Source organism: Gigantopelta aegis, chromosome 5 (assembly GCF_016097555.1).
Source record: "Gigantopelta aegis isolate Gae_Host chromosome 5, Gae_host_genome, whole genome shotgun sequence".
NCBI classification, from domain to species: Eukaryota; Metazoa; Mollusca; class Gastropoda; order Neomphalida; family Peltospiridae; genus Gigantopelta; species Gigantopelta aegis.
Window position 1 is genome coordinate 19,863,311 of NC_054703.1, and position 17,537 is coordinate 19,880,847.

The following is a 17,537-nucleotide window of genomic DNA, read 5'->3' on the forward strand; positions in this document are numbered from 1 at the left end:
GGTTTGTTTGATCCACTTACCCCCTTTCCTTACAGCATCTGAGGTCAGGTTTGTTTGATCCACTTACCCCCTTTCCTTACAGCATCTGAGGTCAGGTTTGTTTGATCCACTTACCCCCTTTCCTTACAGCATCTGAGGTCAGGTTTGTTTGATCCACTTACCCCCTTTCCTTACAGCATCTGAGGTCAGGTTTGTTTGATTAGTCCCCTACTGGCCCAGCTGGAGGAGACCATAGTTTTTACTCCATCCTCTTTGTCTGTCTGTGCATCTGTCTGTCCGTCCATCTGTCTGTCCGTTCATCTGCCTCACATATAGGTTTCCGGGTGTTTTTTCTCACAATGCCTTGAGATACTGAGCTGACATTTTGTGTATAGCTTTTTCACGTACTGTTACAGATCAAGTTCAACTTTCATGGCAATTTATCCATTTGTGACACAGAGTTATGGCTCTTCGACTTAGGAGATAAGAAAATTAGTTTTCTGGAATGTTTTTTGCAATGCCTGAAGATAATTAAAATTAAATTTTGTATATAGCTTTATCATGTACTGTTACAGATCAAGGTTAACTTCTATGGCGATTTAAAAACATTTCACAGAGTTATGGACCTTAAATTTAGGAGATACAAAAATGTGTTATGCCTAGTAGGAGACATGTATTGCTTTAGCAGTACTTCCAGAATGCTTGTTCACTGCGACATCTTTGCAGATTTTTGTTTGCCTGCAATGACGTCAGAAGTAATCCTAAGTAATTGTGTATGACATGATAAGGATATTTGGTACAGTGAGAGGTTGGCGTGTACCACACCCCTAAGTAATTGTGTATGACATGATAAGGATATTTGGTACAGTGAGAGGTTGGCGTGTACCACACCCCTAAGTAATTGTGTATGACATGATAAGGATATTTGGTGCAGTGAGAGGTCGGGTTTAAAATTTGTGCAGTTATACAGATTTATTGCACACTTTTGTTAGTGGGAAAACAACCCAAGTGTGGTACGATTTTTAATTGTTTTATTTTTAATTTAACCTGATCTAGATTAATCATACATTTTACGTCATGCATTTCGAGCTTTAGGGCGCAGGATTTAGCTCAGTCAGTTGAGTGCTCCCTTGAGGTGCTTGCATCGCAGGATCAAGCCACCTCGATGGATCTAGCTCATAGTTTTTTCTTTTCTTGTTCCAACCTGTGCACCACAACTGGACAAAGGCAGTGGTATGTGCTTTCCTGTCTGTGAGAAACTGCATATAAAAGATCCCGTGCTGCATTTGAAAAACTGTAGCAGGTTTCCTCTGATGACTACGAGTTAGAATTACCAAATGTTTGACACCCAATAGCCAATGATTAATTAATCATTGTGCTCCAGTTGTGGTTGTTAAACAACACTAACTTGTTTCCTGTTTTTTTTTCAAGCTTTAGTTATATATTTTATGCCAAATCAGACAAAATACTGTTTGTGCAGTAAATAAGTACATTTGTATACATAAGCATATTATGCAAATATGCAAGCTGTCAGTGTATGACAACATGGCTTTATTGAGGAAATACTAACAGTAACAGATGCTATGATCTGTCTGGCAGTGTTTAGTACACACACACACACATGGTGGGACACATCAGCATGGCAATGTGCACTAGCCTCTGTCCACCAGTTACCGGCCTTTGGTGGCGGTGTGGTTAGGCCATCGGTCTACAGGCTGGTAGGTACTGGGTTCGGATCCCAGTCGAGGCATGGGATTTTTAATCCAGATACTGACTCCAAACCCTAAGTGAGTGCTCCGCAAGGCTCAATGGATAGGTGTAAACCACTTGCACCAACCAGTGATCCATAACTGGTTCAAGAAAGGCCATGGTTTGTGCTATCCTGCCTGTGGGAAGCGCAAATAAAAGATCCTTGCTGCTAATTGGAAGAGTAGCCCATGTAGTAACGACAGCGGGTTTCCTCTCAAAATCTGTGTGGTCCATAACCATATGTCTGACGCCATATAACCGTAAATAAAATGTGTTGAGTGTGTCGTTAAATAAAACATTTCTTTCTTTCTGTCCACCAGTTATCACACACTCGGATAAGTTGGACGTGGCAGGATTTTAAAGTTAGTTTGTTTTGTTTACAACACCACTAGATCACATTGATTAATTGATCATCAACTATTGGATGTCAAACATTTGGTAATTCTGACTCCTCGTCATCAGTCTGACGCCATATAACCACACACCACTAGATCACACTGATTAATTGATCATCAACTATTGGATGTCAAACATTTGGTAATTCTGACTCCTCGTCATCAGTCTGACGCCATATAACCAACACCACTAGATCACACTGATTAATTGATCATCAACTATTGGATGTCAAACATTTGGTAATTCTGACTCCTCGTCATCAGTCCGACGCCATATAACCATACGTAAAATGAATGCATTGTTAAATAAAACATTTCCTTCATTGTCATTGGAGGAAACCTGCTACATTTTTCCTAATGCAGCAAGGGATCTTTTATATGCACTTTCTCACAGACAGGAAAGCACATACCACGGCCTTTGACCAGATGTGGTGCATTGGTTGGAATGAGAAAACACAATCACTTGAATGGATCCACTGAGGTGGTTCGATCCTGCGATGCAAGCACCTCAGGCAAGCACTCAACCGATTGATGTCATGAAAACATTTATGACTTCATTCCAGCACAGTCTCAAACAAGTTAATGTGGCAGAAGTTTAATGCAGTAATAAAACATGAGAGTTCCAGGACTCTCCCTGTCCATTGCAAGTTAGCCAATGGCTATTTTTTATACAGAGTGGCTGATAAAATATTTCTTTAAACAAACCATTTTGAATAATGTTTAAGAAATAAAATATGTAAAAATTGTCTTAAAATCACAATTTTTTTATTTAAAAACCCAACAATTTAACATCCTCAGTGAAATGAAATAACAAAGTGCTATAAGACTAAAAACAGACTAACATCAGATGAACAGATTAAAGACATCACAAGTTTTAAAAACTTAAAATAAGGGAACCATATAAATCGAATAAAATAACAAAAAGGACTGATTAAAACAACAATCTAATTTGTGCATATTTACAACCATGTTGTGTACAATTCTAGTTCTTGATTGGTTAATATTAACTTACTATCAATGTATACCGGTAACTTTAACATGTAAGTTAAACCAATGAAATTGCATCACTGCCTGTCTGATTATGACATGACAATAGCTGGCTATAAAGTACATTTTCATTTTTACCTCTTACTTCTAGTCTTAAAGAGACAGACCCTAGTTTTTATACACTACAACATAGTTTTCATTACTAAAGCCGTTTTTGACAATTTAAATTAGAAGTACTAACATTTTATTATTTAGAATATTAATTTTCGTACACCTGAAGTGGTTCTGGTCAATCAGGTTTTTGCAATGCCCCAAAATGCATTTTTCATAATTCTAAAAACGCACGTTCGTCTGAGAAGTAATGATTATAGAGACAAACTCTAGTTATTTTAAAACTATTTCCCTGTTTAACCGTCACCGACATTGGTTTCTCTCTGTTATAACCGTATCCAAATGTACGTTACAGGTTTGTAGATTAACCAAACCTAGTGGCCATTTTCACATATTGAAACTAAGGTCTGTGCTTTTAATGAAATCACTAGCTTCCTGTTGTCCTGTTGTCAGCAAACTCCTCCCTGCCAACATTTGCCTATGCAGTGTTTCTGCCAGAATTGTTTTTTGGGGGGGTGGGGTGGGGGTGGGGGGGGGGTATGGCGCTATGGAATTGAATCGGGGCTTCTGGAATTTGTATATAATCCACTAGCCATGGGATCAGTGATTTTTATATAATCCACTAGCCATGGGATCAGTGATTTGTATATAATCCACTAGCCATGGAATCAGTGATTTTTATATAATCCACTAGCCATGGGATCAGTGATTTGTATATAATCCACTAGCCATGGGATCAGTGATTTGTATATAATCCACTAGCCATGGGATCAGTGATTTGTATATAATCCACTAGCCATGGGATCAGTGATTTGTATATAATCCACTAGCCATGGGATCAGTGATTTGTATATAATCCACTAGCCATGGGATCAGTGATTTTTATATAATCCACTAGCCATGGGATCAGTGATTTTTAAAAAGTTACTAGCCATGATTTAAAATTCGCTACCCGTACTTTACTTTTAAGTTAATACAATTTTACTAAATTATAGTAATAATCAGATATGTCACCTAAAGAGGGAGATAGAGAGCTTAAAACACTAACATTGGGGGCTCGGGGTGAGGGCAGGATATTCATATTTACAAAATAAGACTTGACTGCAACATTTGACAAAGAAAAAATTCACTAGCCGTCGGGCATGGGAATAGTAGTTATTTACTAGGATAACATTAAATATCATTAGCCATGGGAGTGGGGCTACTATAATGTAAAAGCCATGCTGAATGCAACAACAGTCAACAGAAAGAAAATGGGTTAAGAAAACCATACAGTAATAATAAGAGTAATTAATTGTGTGAAAGGGTTAACTTTAAAAAAAAAAACATCTACCCAAAAATGTAGGTATGGCATCATACCCATTTTACCGTGTGGCAGAAACCCTGGATCTATATCTTACCTTTAAATGTATTTGTCATTTGACTGTTTATTTTCCATGTACCACCTGATGTATATGTAAATATACTCCATTCATTAATGGTAACAGTGGGATGAATTATGCATGTTTTTACAAACAGGTCACAGCTGTACTTTATATCCTCTGATAACTATGTAAAACACCAAATGACATTTCTTTTCCTTATTTTATAAGCTTCTTGTTACGTAATGGTAGCACTAGACCAAATAACATCCAGCTGGGTCAAAGGTCGAAATGATCTGAACCTTTGATAGTACAGTTAATACTACCATTCCTGTCATTGGTGGTAAAAGTGTTGGTTATCAAAAAACCACCCTTTTGTCTCGGCAGTAAATGTATTACTTGTTTGCTTTTAATCCATTACCACCACTGTGTCCGATAGCTTTATGTGTGAAATATGTATGGGGATATGTGTAAAACTAAATACCACAAAACTAGATAAAATGAAAATGAGCCATGAAAAGTTCATAAATGTTGTTGTAATTGTCTGTTAGACACTAAATAGTCATAGTTGCTGATGTATCGCTAAACTTTTAATTCATACACAGACACACACGTGTGTACGTACATATTATATATACACACACACACACACACACACACACGCACACACACACACATATACATACATATATGTTATATGTAAACACACATACACACATATATACATTTATATAAGGTATGTATGTTTATACACATATACATACACATACACATACACATACACACATAAACACCTACACACACATATACATATACATACAATCAAACACTGCTAAAATATTTTGTGTATACAGTTTTTTGTGTGTTTTTTATTCTGTCACTTTGTTATGCTGTGCATTTTTAATTATTCAAAATGTTGGCAGTTTTGTTTTATTAACTGATAATTACAAAATGTATGTGTTATACCTCAAACAGACCCCATTGATTAAAAATATATGTCAGCTCGAGCTATACTTTGCTCACCTGTCGCCAGGCCATCCCTATGCAATTCAGCATGCAACAGATGGGCGCCCAAGCCTATTGTTGTCATCACGGATATTTGCATGAATGGTAAGCCATCTCTTTCGGGATCCGTGACCGATCGTCTTTCTCTGTATATTGGAAAACTTTATCATTTTCCAAAAATTAACATACAGCGAAGGTGTGTTGTTAATTTTGGTTACGAGAAATAAAGCTATATTGATTTGTGTGTGAAAGGAAGGTTTGTTAATGCCTCATTCTGGGGCTTTTGTTGTTCCGCTTGGTTAAATGCAGGTGATATGGATCGCTGAACATATTGGGGCAGTATTGGCGAAACGCTGTGGACAAGAGAAATTATGTTTTGTCTGTGTCTTGCCAAGAAAGTTTTTGAAGTTGTTGGAGACAATGTGATTAGCCATAAAGATTTTAGATGACACTGTTTTCCAAATGACTGATTTGAAATTTATATATATATATATATATATATATATATATATATATATACACACAAACATATATATATATATATATATATATATATATATATATATATATATACACACAAACATATATATATATACACACAAACATATATATATATATATATATATATATATATATATATATATATATATATATATATATATATATATATATAAATGACTGCATCAAGTACAGGTGCTGAAAACTCTTTAAATTAGTGGAGACAATCTGATCTCGGAGAAACTTTCTAATATGATAATAAAGATAAATACCATTTTCCAAATGACTGATTTTAAGTGTTAATCGATATTCAGTATTACTTGAATACACAACCGAATCAATTAAATGTCCTAAGAATATTCAGGTGTTCAGATACAATTTAATATAATAATACAGGGCATCTAGAATTTTATAAATATCCACTAGTCATGGGAGTGGGGCTACCATAATCTATAAGCCCTGATTAATATTATCGAGGACACATTTTAATATAATTATAAGATACTAGATAAGATTTTAAATATGACTGATGTTTTATGAATGCAATACTGTAATGCTATCTTTAAATGGGGATATTTTCATGAAGACTTTAAATAACATTTTCCATATGACCAATTTGAAGTTTTAACTTTGAGACAATAGATAGAATTGGATACACAGTAGCTGCAACAGGAAAGAAGAAAGAAATGTTTTATTTAATGATGCACTCAACACGTTTTATTTACGGTTATATAGCGTTGGACATATGTCACCACTTCATGGGCTACTCTTTTTGATTAGTAGCAAGGGTTCTTTTATATGCACCATCCCACAGACATGATAGTACATACCACAGCCTTTGTTACACCAGTTGTGGAGCACTGGCTGGAACAAGAAATAGCCCAGTGGGTCCACCGTCAGGAATCGATCCTAGATCGATCTTGCATCAGGCGAGCACTGTACCACAGAACAGCATCCCATGCCCCCCCCCCCCCCCCCCCCCCCCGTAGCTGCAACAATTAATGGTTTTATGTTCAGACTATGTGCCACTAACAAATGTTACAAGTCACATATAATGTTATAATATTAATCACAAAGATAAAAAAAAATTAAATGTCTTGATTTTAAGATTAAACTTTCTGACATGAGATACACCTTGAGCAATTTTATAAAGTTAGCGCTTTTTTTTGTCCATAATAGTTTATTGTCTAGGGGCCTTATTCACAAAGCTCTCTTAGGCTCTGTTAGACAACAAAGCATCCTCTTTACAGGTCTTTTAGCATTGCACTGCGACATCGCAAAGTTGCAAGAGTTTAGTGAATTAGGCCCCTGCTTGATATGATGCTATCCCAGTTACTAGTTTTAAAACTTAAAATGAACATAATAACCATTAAAGGGCTGTTCAGGCTGGTACAAGTTAAACACAGCAATATCCCCAAACAAAAAATAAACTTTACAAATGTATAAAGTCTGCTCTTTCAATCTAGTTATAATATAAAGAACTGGTAAAAAAAAACCTCCAGTCAATAGATACTTAGTTTAAAAAAACTAAAGTAAATGGTTTAAACAATATTTATTCCCAATTATAATGCTGTTTGGGGGATTGGCCAACAGGCAAAATGCCTGTATCAAGACCTCTCCCTACAATTTGAAAATGTAATTCAGGTTTACACAAAGTAAATGGTAAGACTGGTAAAATAAATTGATTGAAATGTTTAACATGAAATGAAAAGTTTATAAAAAGTACATACATTTCTCTTTTAGCCCTAGGTTCATTTAAATTATAAACAATTCTAATAAAGCCTAATAGTTTTATTTAGGAAGAATGTGGATGGACAAAGCACTAATAAATAAAAAATATATAAAAAAACATATCCTCAACCTAAAATATATTTTTTTACAGTTATCTTTAAAGGTAACTTCAAAAAATAAGGGCAGATCAAGAGGCCCTTAAAAAAGAAAGATATACTGGCACACTAATAGAAGAAAACAAAATGAGGTATCACCTTTTGTGATCCAGGTGTGCAGATGAACAATAGCATACACACTGACTGGACTAATCCATGTTTGGGGCACACGTTAGGGTAATCCAAGTATTGGGGTCACGGCTTATCTACCCCTAGGGGACCGTCCTTTGTCCCAGTTACCGTGGCAGCAGGAACAATTCTGATTGGGTATCCTCTTCACAGGCCTGTTTGGTCCACTTGGGTAATGTTAACGCCTATTGAGTGGTGCCCCCTTTGTTGTGGGGTTAAAGAAAGAATACATCGTTCCTGTATTGTCCGTTAAAACTTTTAGTTCAAATAATATTGTGTTGGAGAATGTACAGCTCTTGGCATCACATTGTTTATGTGAAAGAAGGCATAGAAGATGTTTTTTCTGTTTCTAGCTGAGAGAAAAAGGATTGCTGTTTCACTGAGATTTTTAGTTTAAATAATTCATACTTGGGACATGTTAGTGGTGTTAACAATTACACCCATTCATTGTTTATCTGGTAGAAGATAGAAGATTTTCGGTTACCAATAGAGAGTAATTTTGTTCTGTTTTGTTCAGGCTTTCACTTTAAATAATATTTAGTTGGGATATATACTAGAGAGAGACAGTTTTTCTAGTTTTGTTCATACTTTTGGATTAAATATTTTTGGTCGTATTGAGTGGTATCCCAGTGTGTACATAGCAAGTGTTGGAATTAGACAATTCATTGAGGCTCTCAGATTAAATACTATCCACGGAACTTGTTGAATACATTGGGAAGTACACATCCGTAAAGCTTTGTTGTGGAGAACAGTTTGCCTGTAGTGTTTAGACTGTTGGTTTAAATGATATTTATTGATTAATGTGTGTTGAATCCGTTGTCACACACACTCACACTCACTTGTAGGACACTGGTGTAAGGCAAAACGGAGGACAGACTTTACTTGCTTTCATCAGGCTGTGGTTTAAATAAAACCTACCGGACTTCTGTCGTCCATTGGAGTCCCTCTGGATGTATCATTCATTGGAGTCACTCAGAATAGACATGTATAACAGTTAATATTCAGCAGGATAGAATATATTATTACAGGTATAGCGTGGAAAACCGGAGGAGATAGAATATATTATTACAGGTATAACGTGAAAAAGCTGAGGAGATAGAAAATATTATTGGAACAGTGAGACTGTGGTTTAGATAATAACTACTCAACTTCTGTCATTCAAGGAACTGCTGAGGCTATATATATATATCTTATATTACATATGTTAATTAACAGTTCATATTCAACTGATTGGAATATAATATTACATGTATAGCATGGGAGACTGGAGAAAATAGAATATTATTGGAACACAGAGAATCATATGTTGTTCAGGATTTAAAAAAAAGAAGAAGGAAAACAGTTGTATACTAGAGTACTTTATAGTCTATTTGACACATATTCAAGAGACTGGTATGAAACATCTGTACAGACTTCTGTATAACTACTATAAGCTTGGAATTAATTACAGGTTCGCGTTGAAGTGGAGCATGCAAACGTGATGAAATACAAACCGTTTTCATTTATACAAGGAGTGTTCACAATTGGAAACAAAATTTGCTTATTCTTAGAGTCACGTGTACATTGAAGAGAAAAGTTTTGAGTCCGAGGATAAAAAAATTCTACAAAACAAGACTTACTTATTCTCAGGATAATTTTTGCATTAAAGTGAGAATTGATGTTGAGTCTTGCAGTTTTGAGTTTGAGGATAAAAACAATTTCCAGACCTTTGACCAATTTTGAGTTGAAGTGAAACCACACATGACTGAACATTTTTGGGTGAAAACTAAAATTGATTATTTGTAAGCTCAGTTTTGAGTCAAAGTGAAACAATATTTTAATATCTTTGAGCAGTTTTGAGTAAGACATTGTTTAAATTTGAATGAAGCATCAGATCTTCCTTCATCTCCATTTTGTGATTTCATGAACATTTAACAATCTCTTTAGTTGTCTTCATAAAACTTGTTGTCTGAAATCGTGTAGAGATCATTTCTATGCAGGAAGCGAGTTGTGATGAGTTTGTAAAGTGTTTTTGTGTCACATGGACTCAAATTGAAGGTGTGGTGCTCAACCTAGGCTCACTATGAGTATCACAGTTTGGTCGACACATGGTGCTCCTTACGCTTACTCGGATAACAACTATGAAAAGATGGACTGCAACAATTATACTGAGCTAACCCCTGTGCAGGTATTTGGTTTTATATATTAAAGAAACTACAAATCTGTCCGTCTGTCTTTCTGTCTCTCTGTCTTTGTCTGTGTGTGTGTGTGTCTGTCTGTCTCTCTCTCTCTCTCTCTCTCTCTCTCTCTCTCTCTCTCTCTCTCTCTCTCTCTCTCTCTCTCTCTCTCTCTCTCTCTCTCTCTCTCTCTCTCTCTCTGTGTTTGTTTCCTTCAAATGTTAACCATATTAAACTTTTTTTTATTAAATTCTAAAGATTTAATTGGGTTACAAGCAATCGAGCAATATACTAATCAACTATATATTTACAGACTAATTAAAAAAAAAATCTCCTTTTGATTAAATATACCATTCCTTCAACTGTTTAACTAGTTTAAAACATTTCCTAAAGATCTAATTGGGTTACAAGTAATAAGCAAATCAACCACACATTTACAGTCCATCTTAAAAAAAAAAAAAATTCTTTCATTAAACATTTGTTTGCTCTTACCAAAATTGAAAACATTTCATAAAGATCTAATTGGGTTACAAGTAATCGAGCAATATACTAATAAACTATACATTTACAGACTAATTTTTAAAAATCCCCTTTTGATTAAACATACTATTCCTTCAACTGTTTAACTGCAGTTGAAAACATTTCCTTAAGATCTAATTGGGTTACAAGCAATCAAGCAATATACTAATCAACTATATATTTACAGACTAATTAAAAAAAAAATCTCCTTTTGATTAAACATACCATTCCTTCAACTGTTTAACTAGTTTAAAACATTTCCTAAAAATCTAATTGGGTTACAAGTAATAAGCAAATCAACTATACATTTATAGTCCAACTTAAAAAGGTTTTTCTTTAATTAAACATTTGTTTTCACCAAAGTTGAAAATATTTCCTAAAGATCTAATTGGGTTACAAGTGTTTAAGCATGAGCTATTCAACCAACCATTTACAGTGTAACATAAACACTTTTTTCTTTAATTAAACATTGTTTTCACCAAAGTTGAAAACATTTCCTAAAGATCAAATTGGATTACAGGTATCTGAGCAATGAGCTATTCATCCAAACATTTACTGTCCTACTTACAACACCTTTTTTTTCTTTCATTAAACATTTGTTGAAAATATTTCCTAAACATCTAATTGTGTTACAAGTAACTGAGCAATGAGCTATTCAACCAAACATTTACAGTCTTGTCTCAAAAGTGTGTCTTATCTCTGTACATGAAAGCCATCAGTTCTCCCGAACCTGGTGTTTTTTCTGCCATGTAAAATTGTTTGAGCATGATTTTCGCACCTCGTAGTATCCGACAAGTTGGATGTAATGGCTATAACAGGGCAATAAATCTATCTGACTTGGAGGCTTCACATTCATATCTGTTGAAAGATAAACTTCTAGCTGAGAATTCCCAGTCTGTCAAACAGATGACTTGATGTAGCTGTTACAAAAATTCAAAAAGAAACATCACTCTCTGGGCTTTGTCCGTCCCAATCAGTGCCTTTCCCATTAACCAATGTATACAAAAGTTGCAATGAATATTGTATTTTATTGTATTGTATTATTTAGGTTTTTCCCAATCCCACCAGTGCCCCGTTACTGGTATATCAAAGGCTGTGGTATGTGCTGTCCTATCTGTGGTAAAGTACATATAAAAAATCTCTTGCTGCTAATGGGAGAACTGTAGTGGGTTTCTTGTCAAGACTATAGTCAGAATTACCAAATGTTTAACATCTAATAGCTGATGATTATTGAATCCATGTGCTCCAGTGGTGTCGTTAAAAAAAACACATTTTAATGTTGACTTTCTGGCTTAAAGGAGAGGACAATTAAGGCATTTCGCCTGGTATGCATATTCAACGATATAACGCACACTATTGTTTAATATCAACAAGTATAATCGTATAGTTAATTAATAAAATGGTTAAATGTGACGGCTATTATATATAACGGGCGCAGCCATTTTGTACCATCCCAGTGAATACACCCTCTGGCGAGCTGGTGTTTACGTAATACCTGACTGTGTCACGTCAGGAATTAGTCTTCGAACTGAAGAAACAAAACATACTTGATTTTTTGCAGATGCATCGCAATGTTCTGTAATAATATCCATCTCAGTAAGCCAGCAACATAATACAGTTATTTCAACACTTTGACAATGGTGGCTTATTTTGTACTGAAAAATAATATATACTTGTTTTGTACATAAATTAACCCACGTACTGAAATAATAATCGGGAGTGTGTTCTTGGTTAATTAGACTTTTCTTTCCGTGGCCTGTACCTGTGGTTCTTGATTGGCAGGTGTATATTCAGACAGTCCCCGGACACTGTGTCTAGACACACTAAAAAGACATACCTCTTTTATTAAGATCACAAGATATTGTCTGTTAGCCGCGTGGACGCCTCTTAAATCGTAATGGACATTGTCACTTTATTACTGTAAGTAATTCTGTAAAACCCTTGATTAAGTAGACTTTCCCATCTAAAATCACAAAACTTACCAATTACGTAGTCCCAAAGAAAAGAAAATTATCACTTGGGTATCGTGAGTGGTTGTTTTTGCTTGAATGTAGCATACCAATAGGCTTAATAATATGCATTTTTTCCTTTGGATTTTTTTAAAAAGAAAAATACTATAACTCCATTTCGTTCTATTGATGCAAATTGAAATATATTTAGTTAAATAGTTTATTATACTATCAAGTCATTTATGTTGTTTTACAAGTCAGGTTGATGAAAGCGAAGTGCCTTGTCGTAATTAGAGCTCTTGTTTACACTGTGCATAGAGCAGATGGATGGAGCTGACGTCACTTCGCCCCAAGCTATACCACCGGACGTCACAAAAACTAAACAAAATGGCTGCCCCCAGTTAGCAGGAATAATCATGTTTTTTTATTAACTCTTAAATTTTTTTCATTTGTTAAAGTGTCAGTATGTGTTAGTGGTCCGGGTATGCATCTTTCCAACACATAAATCTCTTGTTTGAATTTACTCTACCTTTAAAGATGGATAATTCAAAAAGTTTTGTGACCATTCTATATTAATTTTTTACCTGTCAGTTGGTCCACTGGGGTGACTGGATGCTATAATGCAAGCACCTCAGGCAAGAGCCCTACTGACGAGCTATAGGTCCCATCACATTGCAGGGTATGCAGACATGATTGGTGGCGTGCAACTGTAACTGTAACAGGCAGAAGGATGTATAAAAACATCTGGTTTTAATTCATACTTTCTGGTGTGGAGCTGTGTGGATCGGGTTACCTGCAGACCTGCTACTGATGTGGAACTCACTGCAGTGTTACACACTTCTCCTCCTGCAGCTCTCACAGAGCTGAGGCTGTAGTAGAGGGGGGTGAGAGGAACACATTTTCTGTGGATTGTTTTACTTCAGCTGGGGGGTGGGGGGGGGGGGTGGGGGGTGGATAAAACATATTATTACACTGTAGCATTTTGATTTAACTCCCTACAGTTCTACACACTTCTTATGCAGCTGGGACAGAGGGAAGTTGGGAGTCAGGAAGGAGGGAGGCTGGAGTCGAGGGGTGTGGAACACATTTTCTCTGGATTGTTTTACTTTAGCTGAAGGGGAGGGGGGGGGGGGGGGTAGAATAGATTATTACACTGTGTTTTGATTTAACCCACTGCAGTTCTACAGACTTTTCCTGCAGCTGGGACAGAGGGAGGCTGGAGTTGGTGGTGGGGGGGGGGGGTGATGGTGGGGGAGGAACACATTTTACGTGGATTGTTTTACTTCAGCTGAAGGGAGGGGGGATAGAACAGATTATTACACTGTGTTTGAATTGATTGAACTCAAAATGTATATAGCGTGGATGTGAGAGGAGGGAGAGGGTTGTGGATGTGAGAGGAGGGAGAGGGTTGTGGATGTGAGAGGAGGGAGAGGGTTGCCGGGGACATGAGTAGGGGTTTAAAGGAACATTTCATGTAGATTATTTGACTTCATCTAAAGGAGAGGGAATAGAATTTTTACATTAGGCCAGTATTTTTTTAATTTTTAGGTTTACGAACAAAACAAGAACATTTGTGCACAAAGGTAGGAGGAAGAAAAAAAAACCCTGTTTGGGGTGTATCAGTAGGGGTGATTTTTTTTCTTCTCACTGTTAGCGTACGAAATGCGCCACAATAGACTAGAATGGTAACTCTTTTTTTTCTTTAGAGCTATTTGTTTGACACTGTTTTTTTGTGCTGGGGTGTTGTTAAACATTCATTCATTCAGGCATTCCATATAACTACCGATAATTAAAATGTGTTGAGTGTGTCATTTAATTATAACAATCCTTCCTTTTTCTATCTCTGATTGTTAAATGTAATGTAAGTCCCACAAATTCACACTTGTTTTAATGTCATTTAAATAATATATATATATATATATATATATATATATATTTTTTTTTTACCGAGTTACAATTATTATCTAAATAGTTTTTTAAGCTGTTAAACCAAAGAATGGTTTTCATTGTTCACTTGAAGAGTTAAAAATATTCTTACATCCCTATAGGGAACAATGGACTGAGCCACACTGCAGTATTTTACATTGACTATTTTTAAATACCACTGAACAGGTTAATTCCTAGACAAATGTTTACATAGCTTTAAAAGGGTCAACACTATACTGTAAAGTTTTGAAAATTCAAATACAGTGTACATGTGTATGTATGTAGTCCACGAACAAATGTCATCCTTGACCCCTGCTGCCGAAATAGACTGACCCACTCTGAGCAGTAACCCCAAACTCAACTTTTCCAAGATCAAGTGTTGCTGCCATGTTGCTTTTGTTGTGTAAAGTTTTACTTTAGAAAAACCTCCCAGACTCTTTGATTTGTGTACAAGTTGTCACCCTTGGTTTTGAGCTCTCCTGTTGGACACAATCTATGAGGTAGCCAGCTTTTCACATCGGTTTGAAAAGATCAGCAGGATAAAAAAACTTCTCTCGCTCCAAAGTGTGCAGGCAGACTCCAGATTTTCTGCGACTGGAACATTTGGTACCAATGTTTTTCCATCTACCGACGCCGCTACGCCAGGTGTGGTATACGTTTCTGCTTCAGCTGCCAGCCTCGTAATTTACACGTGCAGTACTGTACATGTGTGCGTTTTGATTGGCTGTTAGTGTTTATTGGCAGGGCTAATTGAAACCGGTCTTTTTTTGTGTGTGTGTGTGTGTGTGTGTCCGTGCACACATGTATCAGTGCTTACCTGTAATTTCTGCAGTTTCTCTGGCGCATGCATGCATGTCTTGTTAAGCGCTAGCAAATTGTTTTCACATGTTCTTGTATGTCTTATTATTTTAGCTTTGCCTTGATGAAAGTTAAAGTTTGTTTTGTTTAACGACACCACTAGAGCCTATTTATTTATTAATCGTCTGCTATTGGATGTAAAACATTTGGTAATTTTGACATATAGCCTTAGACAGGAAACCCGCTACATTATCATTACGGTACGTACCACAGCCTTTGACATATAGCCTTAGACAGGAAACCCGCTACATTATCATTACGGTACGTACCACATCCTTTGACATATAGCCTTAGACAGGAAACCCGCTACATTATCATTACGGTACGTACCACAGCCTTTGACATATAGCCTTAGACAGGAAACCCGCTACATTATCATTACGGTACGTACCACATCCTTTGACATATAGCCTTAGACAGGAAACCCGCTACATTATCATTACGGTACGTACCACAGCCTTTGACATATAGCCTTAGACAGGAAACCCGCTACATTATCATTACGGTACGTACCACAGCCTTTGACATATAGCCTTAGACAGGAAACCCGCTACATTATCATTACGGTACGTACCACAGCCTTTGACATATCGGTCGTGGTGCACTGACAGGAACAAGAAGTAGTAGCCCAATGGGCCCACCGATGGGGATCGATCCTAGACTGACCGCAAGCACTTGCCTTGATGAAATCCGAAGATAAGATATTAGTATTAGTATAAATCTTACAAAAATGGAGGGGCGGGATGTAGCCCAGTGGTAATGCATTCGCTTGATGCGCTGTCAGTCTATGATCGATCCCCGTTGGTGGACCCATTGAGCTATTTCTCGCTCCAGCCAGTGCTTGACAACTGGTGTAACAAAGGCCGTGGCATGTACTATCTTGTCTGTGGGATGGTGCATATAAAAAATCCCTTGCTGCTAATCAAAAACCATATAACCGTAAATAAAATGTGTTGAGTGCATCGTTAAATAAAACATTTCCTTCCTTATAACAATGGTGATTGTCCAGTTCAGCATTTAGCTCCAACAATAAGTTTTTGCATTTACATCCATTGTTTTGCAAAATACGAGTCGTACATTAATGAACCTAAATAAGTTCATCCCAATACATAAGAATAAGTTTTTAAAATTTTACTTTTTAATGACAAATGTTTCAACATAGTGTGCAGTTAGGTCCATTTCTCACAATATAAAGGTCCATAAACTACTATGAGCAACATGGAATATGTTTATTGTGGGATCTATCACTGTCAGTTGGCCCATTGGGCTATTTCTCAGTCCAGCCAGTGCTCCACTACTGGTGAAACAAAGGTTGTGATATGTACTATCCTGTTTGTGGGATGGTATATATAAAAGATCCATTTCTACTCATGGAAAAATTTAGTGGGTTATCTCTCTAAGACTGTGAAAATTACTGAATATTTTGCACACAATAGGTGATGATTAATAAATGAGTGTCGCCTAGTTGTGTAACTTCTAACTTCCCTTCCTGTCTGTCAGGCGAAAGGGATATAAAAGACCTCTTGCTACCTTTCAGATGATGTAAATGATAAAATATTCTCGCTGCAGTGTAATACCATTGCTGCCGACATTCAGTTAGAATTCAGTTTTAGATATAGAACAAATAATCTGGAGTACTTAATTTTCTTGGATACAGTGCATAGCAATAGAACAGATAATCTGGAGTACCTAATCTTTTTGATACAGTGCATAGCAATAGAACAAATAATCTGGAGTACTTAATTTTCTTGGATACAGTGCATAGCAATAGAACAGATAATCTGGAGTACTTAATTTTCTTGGATACAGTGCATAGCAATAGAACAGATAATCTGGAGTACCTAATCTTTTTGATACAGTGCATAGCAAAACATATTACCAGTCAGAACCAGCATTAGTGGTCAGTGATATGTGCTGAACACCTATATAGCCAACCACCTATGGCTAGTTTAATATTACAGTCAAACCTCTCAAAACCGGACCCTCTGTAAACTGGAATTCTCCCAAAACCGGACATTTTTCCAGTCCT

The 17,537-nt window shown here is 36.3% G+C and overlaps 1 protein-coding gene across 7 annotated transcripts in view; it reads left to right on the plus strand.

Moving 5' to 3' along the window:
* The window catches only part of LOC121373365 (transcription factor 12-like), a 162,176-nt gene that overhangs the window by 80,555 nt on the left and 64,084 nt on the right, over nucleotides 1–17,537 (plus strand). The window lies entirely within an intron of this gene.